This window comes from Hypanus sabinus, chromosome 6 (genome assembly GCF_030144855.1).
Source record: "Hypanus sabinus isolate sHypSab1 chromosome 6, sHypSab1.hap1, whole genome shotgun sequence".
Classification (NCBI taxonomy): domain Eukaryota; kingdom Metazoa; phylum Chordata; class Chondrichthyes; order Myliobatiformes; family Dasyatidae; genus Hypanus; species Hypanus sabinus.
In genome coordinates this window covers 174,302,092-174,315,423 of record NC_082711.1, presented here as the reverse complement: position 1 = coordinate 174,315,423, position 13,332 = coordinate 174,302,092, and the positions used below count along the sequence as shown (strand labels likewise).

The 13,332-nt window shown below is 40.4% G+C and overlaps 2 non-coding genes across 2 annotated transcripts; both read right to left on the bottom strand.

The window, feature by feature from the left end:
• Positions 1-7,363: 7,363 nt before the first annotated feature.
• Positions 7,364-7,435, bottom strand: trnah-gug (transfer RNA histidin (anticodon GUG)). Its single transcript has one exon. It is a non-coding gene; the product is annotated as a tRNA-His (tRNA).
• Positions 7,436-12,385: 4,950 nt separating this feature from the next.
• On the bottom strand, positions 12,386-12,457 carry trnah-gug (transfer RNA histidin (anticodon GUG)). Its single transcript has one exon. It is a non-coding gene; the product is annotated as a tRNA-His (tRNA).
• Positions 12,458-13,332: the final 875 nt, after the last annotated feature.

The following is a 13,332-nucleotide window of genomic DNA, read 5'->3' as shown; positions in this document are numbered from 1 at the left end:
GTATCATCGGCATATTTACTAATCCAATTTACCACCCCATCATCCAGATCATTTATGTATATTACAAACAACATTGGGCCCAAAACAGATCCCTGAGGCACCCCGCTAGTCACTGGCCTCCATCCCGATAAACAATTATCCACCACTACTCTCCGGCATCTCCCATCTAGCCACTGTTGAATCCATTTTATTACTCTAGCATTAATACCTAACGACTGAACCTTCTTAACCTTCCATGTGGAACTTTGTCAAAGGCCTTGCTGAAGTCCATATAGACTACATCCACTGCCTTACCCTCAACAATATTCCTCGTAACTTCTTCAAAAAATTCAAAAAGGTTTGTCAAACATGACCTTCCATGCACAAATCCATGCTGGCTACTCCTAATCAGATCCTGTCTATCCAGATAATTATAAATACTATCTCTAAGAATACTTTCCATTAATTTACCCACCACTGATGTCAAACTGACAGGTCTATAATTGCTAGGCTTACTTCTAGAACCCTTTTTAAACAATGGAACCACATGAGCAATACACCAATCCTCCGGCACAATCCCCGTTTCTAATGACATCTGAAAGATTTCCGTCAGAGCTCCTGCTATCTCTACACAAACTTCCCTCAAGGTCCTGGGGAATATCCTGTCAGGATCCGGAGATTTATCCACTTTTAAATTTCTTAAAAGCGCCAGTACTTCCAACTCTTTAATTGTCATAGGTTCCATAACTTCCTTACTTGTTTCCCACACCTTACACAATTCAATATCCTTCTCCTTATTGAATACTGAAGAGAAGAAATCGTTCAAAATCTCTCCCATCTCCCTCGGCTCCACACACAGCTGACCACCCTGATTCTCTAAGGGACCAATTTTATCCCTCACTATCCTCTTGCTTTTAATATAACTGTAGAAACCTTTCGGATTTACTTTCACCTTATTTGCCAAACCAACCTCGTATCTTTTTTAGCTTTTCTAATCTCTTTTTTAAGATTCCTTTTAGATTCTTTATATTCTTCGAGCAATTCCTTTACTCCATGCTGCCTATATCTACTGTAGACATCCCTCTTTTTCTGAACCGTTTCTAATATCCCTTGAAAACCATGGTGCTTTCAAACCTTTAACCTTTCCTTTCAACTTAACAGGAACATAAAGATTCTGTACCCTCATAATTTCACCCTTAAATGACCTCCATTTCTCTATTACATCCTTCCCATAAAACAACTTGACCCAATCCACTCTCTCTAAATCCCTTCGCATCTCCTCAAAGTTAGCCTTTCTCCAATCAAAAATCTCAACTCTAGGTCCTGTCCTGTCCTTCTCCATAATTATATTGAAGCTAATGCTATTGTGATCACTGTGCTCCCCAACACATACATCTGTCAGCTGACCAATCGCATTCCCTAACAGGAGATCCAACATTGCCCCATCTCTAGTCGGTACTTCTATGTATTGTTGCAAAAAACTATCCTGCACACATTTCACAAACTCTAAACCATCCAGCCCCTTTACAGAATGAGCTTCCCAGTCTACATGTGGAAAATTAAAATCTCCCACAATCACCACCTTGTGTTTACTACAAATATCTGCTATTTCCTTACACATTTGTTCTTCCAATTCACGCTCCCCATTAGGTAGCCTATAATACACTCCTATCAGTGTTACTACACCTTTCCCATTCCTCAATTCCACCCAAATACCCTCCCTGGAGGAGCTCTCTAATATCTATCCTTCCAAAGCACCACCATAAGATTTTCTCGGACAAGCAATGCAACACCTCCTCCTCTGGCCCCTCCTACTCTATCACACCTGAAGCAACTAAATCCAGGAATATTTAGTTGCCAATCACACCCTTCCTGCAACCATGTTTCACTAATAGCTACAACATCATAATTCCAGGTATCAATCCACACTTTAAGCTCATCCACCTTTCTTACAATGCTCCTAGCATTAAAATAGATACATTTAAGATACTCTCCACCTCTTCCTCTCTTTTCATCCCTAACAATGCATTCAAATTTATTATCCTTTTCTTTCTTCTCCCCTACATCTTTGGGCTGAGCGCATCCCTTCTCCATCACCTGCCTTTCCTCCCTCACACACTGTCTATTTACTTGCTCTACTGGTGAACGAACCTCCTCTCCCATAGTTTCCTCAAATTGATTCCCACCCCCTCATCTTACTAGTTTAAAGTCTGCCCTGTAGCCCTAGCAAACCTCCCCGCTAGGATATTGGTCCCCCCAGGATTCAAGTGTAACCCGTCCTTCTTGAACAGGTCACGCCTGCCCCAGAAGAGGTCCCAATGATCCAGAAACTTGAATCCCTGCCCCCTGCTCCAATCCCTCAGCCACGCATTCATCCTCCACCTAATTCCATTCCTACTCTCACTGTCACGTGGCACAGGCAGTAATCCCGAGATTACTACCTTTGCGGTCCTTCTTCTTAACTGCCTTCCTAACTCCCTATACTCTCGTTTCAGGACCTCTTCCCCTTTCCTATGTCATTGGTACCTACATGTACCACGACCTCTGGCTCCTCACCCTCCCACTTCAGGATATCTTGGACGCGATCAGAAACGTCCCGAACCCTGGCACCAGGGAGGCAAACTACCATCCAGGACTATCAATTGTAATGATGTTGACAGTTCCAATTGATTCAAAATAATGTGCCATAAACTGCAATAAGATAAATAAGCAGGTGAAAAGATTTAAATGATGCTAGTTGAAGGATAAATAATGCCCAGCACACCAAAACCTCCCTCTTCTTCTTTAAATACTCTGCTTTAAATACTTTATGGTATGGCACAGTAGCATAATGGCTTTACAGCATCAGCAATCGGAAGAGCAGGGTTCAGTTCCTGCTGCTGTCCTGTAAGGTGTTTTGTAAGTTTTTCCCATGACTATGTGGGTTTCCTCCGTATTCTAGTTTCCTCCCACATTCCAAACTTGTACAGGTTAGGGTTGGTAAGTTGTGGGCGTCTTATGCTGCCCCCGACATGTCCTCAGACTGTGTTAGGTATTGATGCAAACCACACATTTCACTGTATGTTTCAATTACATGTCACAAATAAGGTTAATCTAATCCTTAATGTAAAGTTATAGAGTGTTTGTTTAATACCTCATTTAAAAGGTGGGACTTATGACTATCAAATTCCAAGTTTGGCACTAAAGTGACATCTTAGTTTTTGAGGTTATGACTCTACAATAATTTAAGGTGCACCAACTTCTGAGTCAAGAGAAGAAATATTTGTGCTACGGCTATCCAGTCACTAATTAAGGACATCCTTGAACAAAATGGTCCATGATTTTCAGAAGAGGGAAAGTAGTTTCGACCCTGAAATTTAATCTCTCCAAATAAAAAAACAATGCCTTTGCCAGTGTCACTATTTAACCTGTTGCAGGATTTACATAACACACAATTCATTGTCTAATTATTACATCCTCCTTTTTTGGGAAAATGTGTCATGCCTCCAGTGTGGGATGGACTTCAAACTATTAATAATAAAAAGCAAATCAAGTAGGTAAACTCCACTGCTTCATACCCGAACACTCCTTTCCTTCCCGGCTGACTGTGCCCAGACTTGGGGTAATCTTCCATCTTTATCATTCAAACGCAAATCACCTCCAGCATCCAGTAATTTACTAAGAATCCACTGATTGCATGAGAAAGCTGCTGCATGCACAGGTGTACTCCGGTCATCACACCGACTAGACAGAATGAATGTTTATTGAAAAAGATTAGGCATTTTTTCTTTCATTCTTCTTTTCTCACACTTCATAGAAACTTCCAAAGTTTTGATATGTAATACTATTTAAACACAAATGGATCTTTTTAAGCATATGGCTTTTAGTCAAGATACTCACTGGTTAGGATCTGCTCCAAACATCAGTAATACATCAACAACTTTGACAAGGTCCAGCAATGCAGCTATGAACAGGGGCGTCTGTCCCAGGCTATTTATGGTGTCAACGGCAACACCTGGGAAAAAAAACACATCAAAATTCAAAGACACAAATCATATGCTACAATAGCACTTAAATTTAATTTAACATATTTATCACTATCTGAGAAATCCATATACTATATTGTGGCAAAATATGAGTTACATAATGTAAGTTATGACACTTGACATTAAATGTTCACTGTTATAATACTCTCAACTCTCCATCTTTGTTACCAGCAGCTTCCTTGTCGAACCCATTCATTCCAATAAGTATATAATAAGGAACAGTGTGATATAAATTCAACAAAAGAACAAATGATGCACTGTGGTGAACTACATATACCTGTCCGGACACGCACCCCCCCCCCCCCCCCCCCGCTGACTGCTCCTGTGGCTCTTCCCACTGACCCCGGTATAAAGGCGATTGGGGCCTGAGCCCTCTCAGTCTCCAGGATGTAGCATGGTGGTCAATTGCTGCTTGTTCTTTCTTCCAGTCAATAAAAGCCAATATCTCACCTCACGTCTCGGAGAGTTATTGATGGTACATCATGCACTAATAAATTTATAACCATTATCATGTTCTACACTGATTTTGGCTTTGTATATGCATTCATTGCAGCTGGTGTCTCATTGTTTATCCAACTAATCTTTCTCCTCATTATGTCTACTTGGGGTAATGGGATTCAGAGTTCATCCTCAGTGTTATCTGCAAAGAGTTGGTCCATCCTCCCCATGGAATCATGGTCTTCTTCCAACAGTTGAAAGACGTACCAGTTAGTAGTTTAAATGGTTATAGTAAATTGTCCTGTGATAAGGCATGGATGAATTAGGTAGGTTGCTGGTGGCGCGGCTCAAAGAACTGGAAGGGCCTGTTCCACGCTGCATCTTTAAATAAATAAAAATAAATCAGCTGATTGAATGGTGAATGGCCTGATTCTGCTCCTATGTCTTGTGGTTTGTGAAAATCAATCTTTCAGAATATTGTTCCTCCCTTCTACATTTAAAATACCTCTGTATATACAGTATTTTGTTGATAATATCTACAGTAAATACATTAAACAAGTATCTTTATGTTTATTGTATCATCAATTCATCATTCTCTCATAATGCATCAACCTTTTCCTCATGAAGCAACACACTTGTGAAGTGCCTGAAAGGTCCCTAAACTATGGTCTTTCATTGCAAAACCTTCTGGTGCCTGTGGCCGAGGGTGATGTTGTCCTTCTTCATGAAGGGTAGGTTGGCAAGTTTGCAGACGACACAAAGGTTGGTGGTGTTGTAGATAGTGTAGAGGATTGTCGAAGATTGCAGAGAGACATTGATAGGATGCTGAAGTGGTAGATGGAGTTCAACCCGGATAAGTGTGAGATGGTACACTTTGGAAGGACAATCTCCAAGGCAGAGTACAAAGTAAATGGCAGGATACTTGGTATTATGGAGGAGCAGAGGGATCTGGGGTACATGTCCACAGATCCCTGAAAGTTACCTCACAGGTAGATAGTGTAGTTAAGAAAGCTTATGGGGTGTTAGTTTTCATAAATTAAGGGACAGAGTTTAAGAGTCGCGATGTAATGATACAGCTCTATAAAACTCTGGTTAGGCCACACTTAAGAGTACTGTGTCCAGTTCTGGTCGCCTCACTCTAGGAAGGATGTGGAAGCATTGGAAAGATACAGAGAAGATTCACCAGGATGCTGTCTAGTTTAGAGAGTATGGATTATGATCAGAGATTAAGGGAGCTAGGGCTTTACTCTTTGGAGAGGAGGAGGATGAGAGGAGACATGATAGAGGTGTACAAGATATTAAGAGGAATAGACAGAGTGGACAGCCAGCGCCTCTTCCCCAGGGCACCACTGCTCAATACAAGAGGACATGGCTTTAAGGTAAGGGGTGGGAAGTTCAAGGGGGATATTACAGAAAGGATTTTTACTCAGAGAGTAGTTGGTGCGTGGAATGCACTGCCTGAGTCAGTGGTGGAGGCAGATACACTAGTGAAATTTAAGAGACTTCTAGACAGGTATATGGAGAAATTTAAGGTGGGGGGGGGTTATATGGGAGGCAGGGTTTGAGGGTCGGCACAACATTGTGGGCCGAAGGGCCTGTAATGTGCTGTACTATTCTATGTTCTATTAATCCACAAGAGAAAAATACAGCTCTACTTTATGTCTGAAGATAGAAGTTCAATAGAAGCAAGAGAGAACCGATATGTACTTTTCACAAATTTAAAGTATGCTTTGTGGATGTATGATGTATGCTTTTTTTTAGGTGCTTTGTGTCTAAAAAGCCAACTAAATTCGTATCTGCGTTGGAGTTCATTAAGGGAGGCGGAGCTTTCTGCTAAGCTCCTAAGTGACCCCTCACGGTAAACAGCGTATTAGCACCCGCCCTTTTTAACGCTCAAATATTATGTTGAATAGTGGAACAAAATGTATTTTTCCACTTTCATTTCCACTAAATATATTTCATTTCGCATACTTGCTTTCAAATGCGGATTCGATGTTAGGCTCGACGGTAAACATTTTGAGCACAATTTACAATAGGAATTTAATTTCTATTTCTAATCTCCCGGGACCGGCGGCATCTTCTGCACCAAAAATTGTTTGAACAAAGCAACCAACAATCTGATCTAAATTATGTCAATTATTTGCATTAGTTAATATTTCCAGGTCTGCTTTGAATAAACTCAGAGCTCACCAAACTATCTGAATAATATGTATATCGTGAGACAGAGCTCTAGCTATAGCAAAAATGCCGAGAATCCAACTGCAGGCGATTTCAACACAAACAGCACATGTTATAATAGCACATGAGATATACATACAGTATAATTAAAATGTAATAAATATTATAAGTACCTAAGGGGGAATTAGGCACCATATTCCGACAGAATAGAATTAACATTTTAAATCGATAGCCTTTCATATTATATTATTTTTAGAATGTAAAAAAAAAGTTGAACTCATAATATGTTGGTTACAAGGCTGCATATAAAGAAAACTGGAAGCACTCAACAGGTCAAGCAGGAACAGTAGCGAGAAACCGTAAAAGTTTAGCACACAGATGCCACCTAACGTGCAAAAAGTTTAAAACTCGAAAGGTGGAGCAATTGGTAACGGTCTTTCATATTATAATATTCTTTTTAAAATGTAATAAAAGTTGAACTTGCAGGATTTTAAAAGCTGCATATAAAATGTTGGAAACACTCAGTAAGTCAAGCAGCAAACGTGTCGAAAAAGTCAAAATTTAAAGTGCAGAATATTTTTTTAAAGTAAGCCGCATTTTTCCCTTTCCGTGTTTCCACAAAGAAAACTCAGACAACGTGGTTATAAATATATAGATTTTATTTATATGAATATTAAAAGAGAGCAGGAACATCAAGAGAAACAAAAAAGCATGCCCAATGCCGTGTCATTGCTTTTCCGCAATGCCGTGACTCGGATTCGAACCGAGGTTGCTGCGGCCACAACGCAGAGTACTAACCACTATACGATCACGGCGAGCTACATGGGCGATATGCACAGCGACAAAAAATTATTCTCAAGTGTACTGTCACTCCCGTGTACATTTTACTCAGTAGGCATTTACCATTATTATGACTAAAGTTCAAAATACAGAGTAAATTTATTTTCTAAATGCATATATGTCACGACAAACATCTGAGATTCATTTTCTTGGGACATTTACAGTAAATACAAGAAACACAATGGAATTAGTGAAAGACTGCACCCAACAACCAATGTGCGAAGAACAAACTAAAAATGCAAAAAGAGAAATAATAATTAATAACCAACAAATATCGACAACATGAGGTGAAGACGCTTTAAAAGTGAGCCCATATGCTGTGGGAACAGTTCAGTGATTGGGCTCGTAAAATTATGTTCTCTGGTTGAAGAGCTGATGGTTGAGGGGTAATAACTGTTCCTCAATCTGGTGGTATGGTTCATAAAGCTCATGTACTTTGCTCCTAATGGCAGCAGCAAAATGAGACCATGAGATGGATGGTGGGTGTCTTTGATGATGGATGCTGCTTTCCTGCAACAGTGCTCCATGTAGAGGTGGTCAATAGTGGGGAGGGCTTTATCTGGCATCCACATTTTGTAGATTTTCCACACATGGGCATTGGTGTTTCCATACCAGGCCATGATGGAACCAATACTGAACAAACATCTATAGAAGTTTGTCTTTTCACTTTTTTAGGTAATCTTTTTTCTTCTTCTCCATGACTTTTCAGATTTGACTGGAAGGATTCCCCCCCCCACCTTTTTTTTTGTAATTATGTCCTCAAATGGAATGCCCAGTCTTTTTTTGTTTGCTTTAGATTAGTTTAGTGGGTTTTTTCTTTTTCTCAATAATGGTAATTTTTGATCTTTTTTTTAATTGTTAAGAGTTGTCGCTATTGAGGATCTCAATATTATACTATATATGATTTTGACAGTGTACACTCCTTTTTTGTTGTTTGTACTTCTATTGGAATATGTATCAATAAAAAATTTTAAATGAATGAATGAGAAGTTTGTCAACATTTTAGATGACATGCCAAATCTTTGCAAACTTCTAAGAAAGTGCAGGCACCGCCCATACTTTCTTTGTAATGACATTTACCTGGTGGACCCACAACAGATCCTCTGAAATTATAACACTGAGGAATTTACAGTTGCTGACTCTCTCTCCACCTCTATGAGGAATAGCTCATGACCTCTGGTTTTCTCCTGCTGAGGTCAATAATCATCCAAGAGGACCACAACATTGCTGTGGTTTGGAAGTTTGCGTGCTTCAATAACCTGGAGAGTTATGCTGGTTGGAGTCGGGGCCTTTTTTTGACCCTTATTAGGGTCCCCCATGGCAAAAAGGTCAAAGGGTGGATGCCAGCCTAAAAGGGGTCCTCCAGATTTGGAGTTCAGCTCAGGGCTAACAACCTTGACTGGTCAAACAAAACTGTTATGAAAACAACAATGAAGAATCCTTCTACACCTGTGTGTGATCGTATTCCCTGAAGCATACATTGAGATAATAGAGAACATGGCTAAGGACAGACAGAGATGGAGGACCTTTATTGCTGCCCTAAACGCCAGGAGGCGTAATGAGCAGTAAGCAAGTAAGAAGTCAATAATCATCTCTTTGGTCCTCCTGACATTTGAGTGAGAAGTTGTTAGTACAACACCACTCAGCCAGATTTTTAATCTGATGTGTCAGCAATAAAATATAACGCAATCCTTAAAGTTTCCAGTCCAGCCAACAATAAATTGTATCTATTTTGTACCTTGCATTTTGCTTCAATACTCCCTTGTGCAATTGGATCCTGGATTTCCCCACTTGCAGACCCTAGTGAGTTTGGATTGGCAAAACTCTCCTCCACAATCTCTATCAGCACAGGAGCACCACAGGGATGTGTGCTTACCCCCCTGCTCTACTCACTTTACACCTAGGGCTGTGTGGCTAAGTAGAGCTCCACCACCATATACAAGTTTGCTGATGACACCACTGTTGTGGGCTGTATCAAAGATGCTGATAAATCAGCATACAGGAGGGAGACTGAAAATTTGCCTGTTTGGTGTAATAAGAACAACCTCTCACTCAATATCAATAAGACCAAGGAAATGATTGTAGAATTCAGAATAGGGACACCAGAGGTCCATGATCCAGTACTCATAGGAGGATCTGAGGTGAAGAGTGTCAGTAACTTTAAATTCCTGGGTGTCACTATCTCAAGAAGATCTCTCCTGGACTCATCATATAAATATAATGCCAAAGAAAGCAGAAGCTCCACTACTTCCTCAGGAGTCTGTGGAGATTCAGCATGTCATCAAAAACCTTGGCAAATTTCTATATAAGTGTGGTGGAAAGTGTATTGACTGGCTGCATTACAGCCTGGTATGGGAACACCAATGCCTTTGAGCGGAAAGTCCTACAAAAGGTAAAGGATTTGGCCTAGTACATCACAGGTAAAACCCTCCAAATCACTGAGCATATTAACACGAAATGTTGCCATAGCAAAACAGCATCCATCATCAAAGATCCTCATCACCTAGGCCAAGTTCTTTCCTCGCCATTGTCATCAGATAGGAGGTACAAGTACCTCAGGACTCACACCACCAACAACAATTATCACCCCTCAACCATCAGGCTCTTGAAACAAAAGGGGATAAAAATAACTACTTGTGCAACACACAAAATGCTGGCAGAACTCAGCAGGCCAGGCAGCATCCATGCAAGAGTACAGCTGATGTTTCGGGCTGAGACTGTTCAGCAGGATTGGAGAAAAAAGATGAAGAGTCAGAGCTAGAATGTAGATGAAGGGGAGGAAGAAACACAAGGTAATAGGTGAAACTGGGAGGGGGAAGTAAAGAGCTGGGAAGTTGATTGGTGAAAGAGATACAGGGCTGGAGAAGGGGAATCTACAGGAGAGGAAGAAGGCCATGGAAAAAGAAAAAGAGGGAGGAGCACCAGAGGAAGGTCCCGGGAGATCCCATTTTTTCTGGTGGACAGAGCGTAGGTGCTCGGCAAAGTGGTCTCCCAATCTACTTTGAGTTTCAGCGATAATACAAGAGGCCACACCATGAGCTCCAGGTACAATAGGTCATACCAACAGATTCACAGGTGACGTGTCACCTCAACTGGAAGGATTGTTATACGGCAGTGAATGGTAGTGAGGGAGGAGCTGTAGGAGCAGGCGTAGAACTTCTTCTACTAGCAAGGATAAGTGCCAGGAGGGAGATCAGCGGGGAGGGATGAATGCACAAATGCAGTGATCCCTGCAGAAAGCAGAAAGTGAGGGGGGAGGGTGGAGTAGAGAAAGATGTGCTTAGTGGTGGAATCCCTTTGGAGATGGTGGAAGTTACAGAGTTTTATGTACTGGATGCGGAAGGTGGTGGGGTAGCAGATGAAGACAAAAGTAAATGTTGCTTGGATTTACAGCATCTGCAGATTTTCTCTTGTTTGTAATTACACTCATTCTATTTCTGGTGTTCTCATAACTGATGGAACACACACAAAATGCTGGAGGAACTCAGCAGGCCAGGCAGCATCGATGGAAAAAATTCAGCCGACATTTCTGGCTGAAACTCTTCTCACTTTAAGGATTCTCTACTCTGTTATTTCATGCTCTTGTAATTTATTGCTATTTAATTATATTTGCATTTGTACAGTTTGTTGTTCACTGATCCTGCTTACAGTTACTGTTCTATAGATTTGCTAAGTATACTTGCAGGAAAAAGAATCTCAGGATTGTATGTGGTGATATGTATGTAATCTGACAATAAATTTATCTTTAAACTTCTGAACTTTGAAAGTAGAAATGGTCTTTATGGACTGAGGAGTCTGCCCAACCATATAACATCATGATGATCTTTTTAGCAGTCTCAACAGTCCCTGTCAGATCTCAATCACCCTTGATTGCACTAAAGATGAAAAAGTATATCTTGTAAATTAGATATTCTTAACACAAAAGGATTCTCACCTCCCTGAGTAGGAATTTCAAAGCTTCATACAAAGAAACCTCCCACAATTTTGAAAGGGGTGCCTTCAGTGATTTCCTGCTTAATATTTTCAAAGGTTTTGGTTTTGTTTACACATTTTAGAGGCCAGTATGTGTGACCCCACTGCAGAAGATACCAACCTATTAACCTAATATAAATAGATTTCAGCATTTTTTGCACTATTATGAAGAGAGCCAATAGATGAGGTGTGGTCTCACACAGAGATTAGTCAACAAAAGTAGAGTACACAGAACACATGCCAGAATAGTATACTGGCACGGACAGAGAAAGTGCAGCGGGGAATAATGAGATGTCTTTCAAATTGGCAGACTGAGGTATTGCATGGAATGGTACTTTGGATAATTCACCATATAATTTACATTTTCTAACATGTTATGCTATAGTAAATTTACACAGATAAACTGGTAAATTTAAAGAAAGCACAGGAAAAAGGGCCAGATTGAATCGTAGGGAAGCAGAGTTAGGACTCCATTGATTTCAAAAGGAGCACTGCTACAAGGACCCAATTAATTTAAAATGGACATGTAAAGGGGATCCAGTGAATTTAAAAAAACCAAGGAAAACAGAAACAGATAAACCGGATACTAAGCCATCAGGATTTCCGAACAACAAGACAGAGTTTCACTGTATTTAGGCATTTTGGGAGATTGCTGGAAATTACAGAGATATAAGATTAGCTATGATCTCAATGAATGATGGCTGATTTCTGCCCCTGATTCTTACGCTCATATAAACCTCTGTGATTCATCATAACATACTTTGCAAGTCAGTGTTGATAAGACAGGGACTAAGACATCCGCTAAAATCATTCATAGACAAAAAAAAGTGTTTAATTATATACTGCTACTGGGAAAATAATTTTTCTATTATATTTATAATGAATTGTAAAATTAAACCCCAGATGATTAAGAAAAAAATTTGACCCATTGCCGTGTCATTGCTTTTCCGCAATGCCGTGACTCGGATTCGAACCGAGGTTGCTGCGGCCACAACGCAGAGTACTAACCACTATACGATCACGGCGAGCTACATGGGCGCTGAAGGACAATGCTTACAAATAACCTTAACTAGACAATATCATCACATTGGGAATACTACCAAACGTTAAGACGCTAACTGCAGAGTAAAGATACTCGACTGAGATTCTTTGTCGTTACTGTGACTGGTGGGAAGCATAAAGCGCACAAGAGGCCCCTACTAATAAAATAAAACACTAGTTTTCTGCATTGTCTCAACAAAATAGAAGTCACTTCCAGTCATTGTTGCAAGAGCTTTTTTTTAGCCAGTCGTAACTTTGTGAGTTTAATCACTACGCTAAACGTGAAATATGCTCATGGGTGAATCGGCAACCTCTTTAAAACTACGTGAAGTAGTTCTAAGTTAACTGCAAAGGTCAACTTTAAAAAACGTAAATAAGACCAATTTTATAAGATTTCAACTTATTTGCTTTCCTGCCTTGTAAGAAAGAAAGGAGAACGTATTTTCCTTTGTTTCCCCCGTCTGCAACACAGAACCCTTTTAAAAAAAACTCATCCCTGGGCGTGAATGAGACGTCCACGCAGAGCTGCCTTGCTTCTTCACGGAACACCACAGCGTTTGATGGTGTACAATTACAAGGAAAAAGTAGCGCCACCTGCTTTCAACTTTGCAAAACGTTCTGATAAGAGCCGCCGAACTGAAACTGCCCACCTCATTGTACTTGTTCCTCTGTCTATAAAATTGTCAGATCAACAGGCAAGGTCTTTCTTTTTACATTGGAATAAAGGTGCCAAGCTCTGAAAAAACGAGGATTTTACCATATTGCAAGTGTTTGCTCCGCTAAGTACAGCACACTGCAAGGCGACATTTCAAGGAGGCCCACCACAATCCGAGAAGGTATAGACCTCGAGGAATATGCC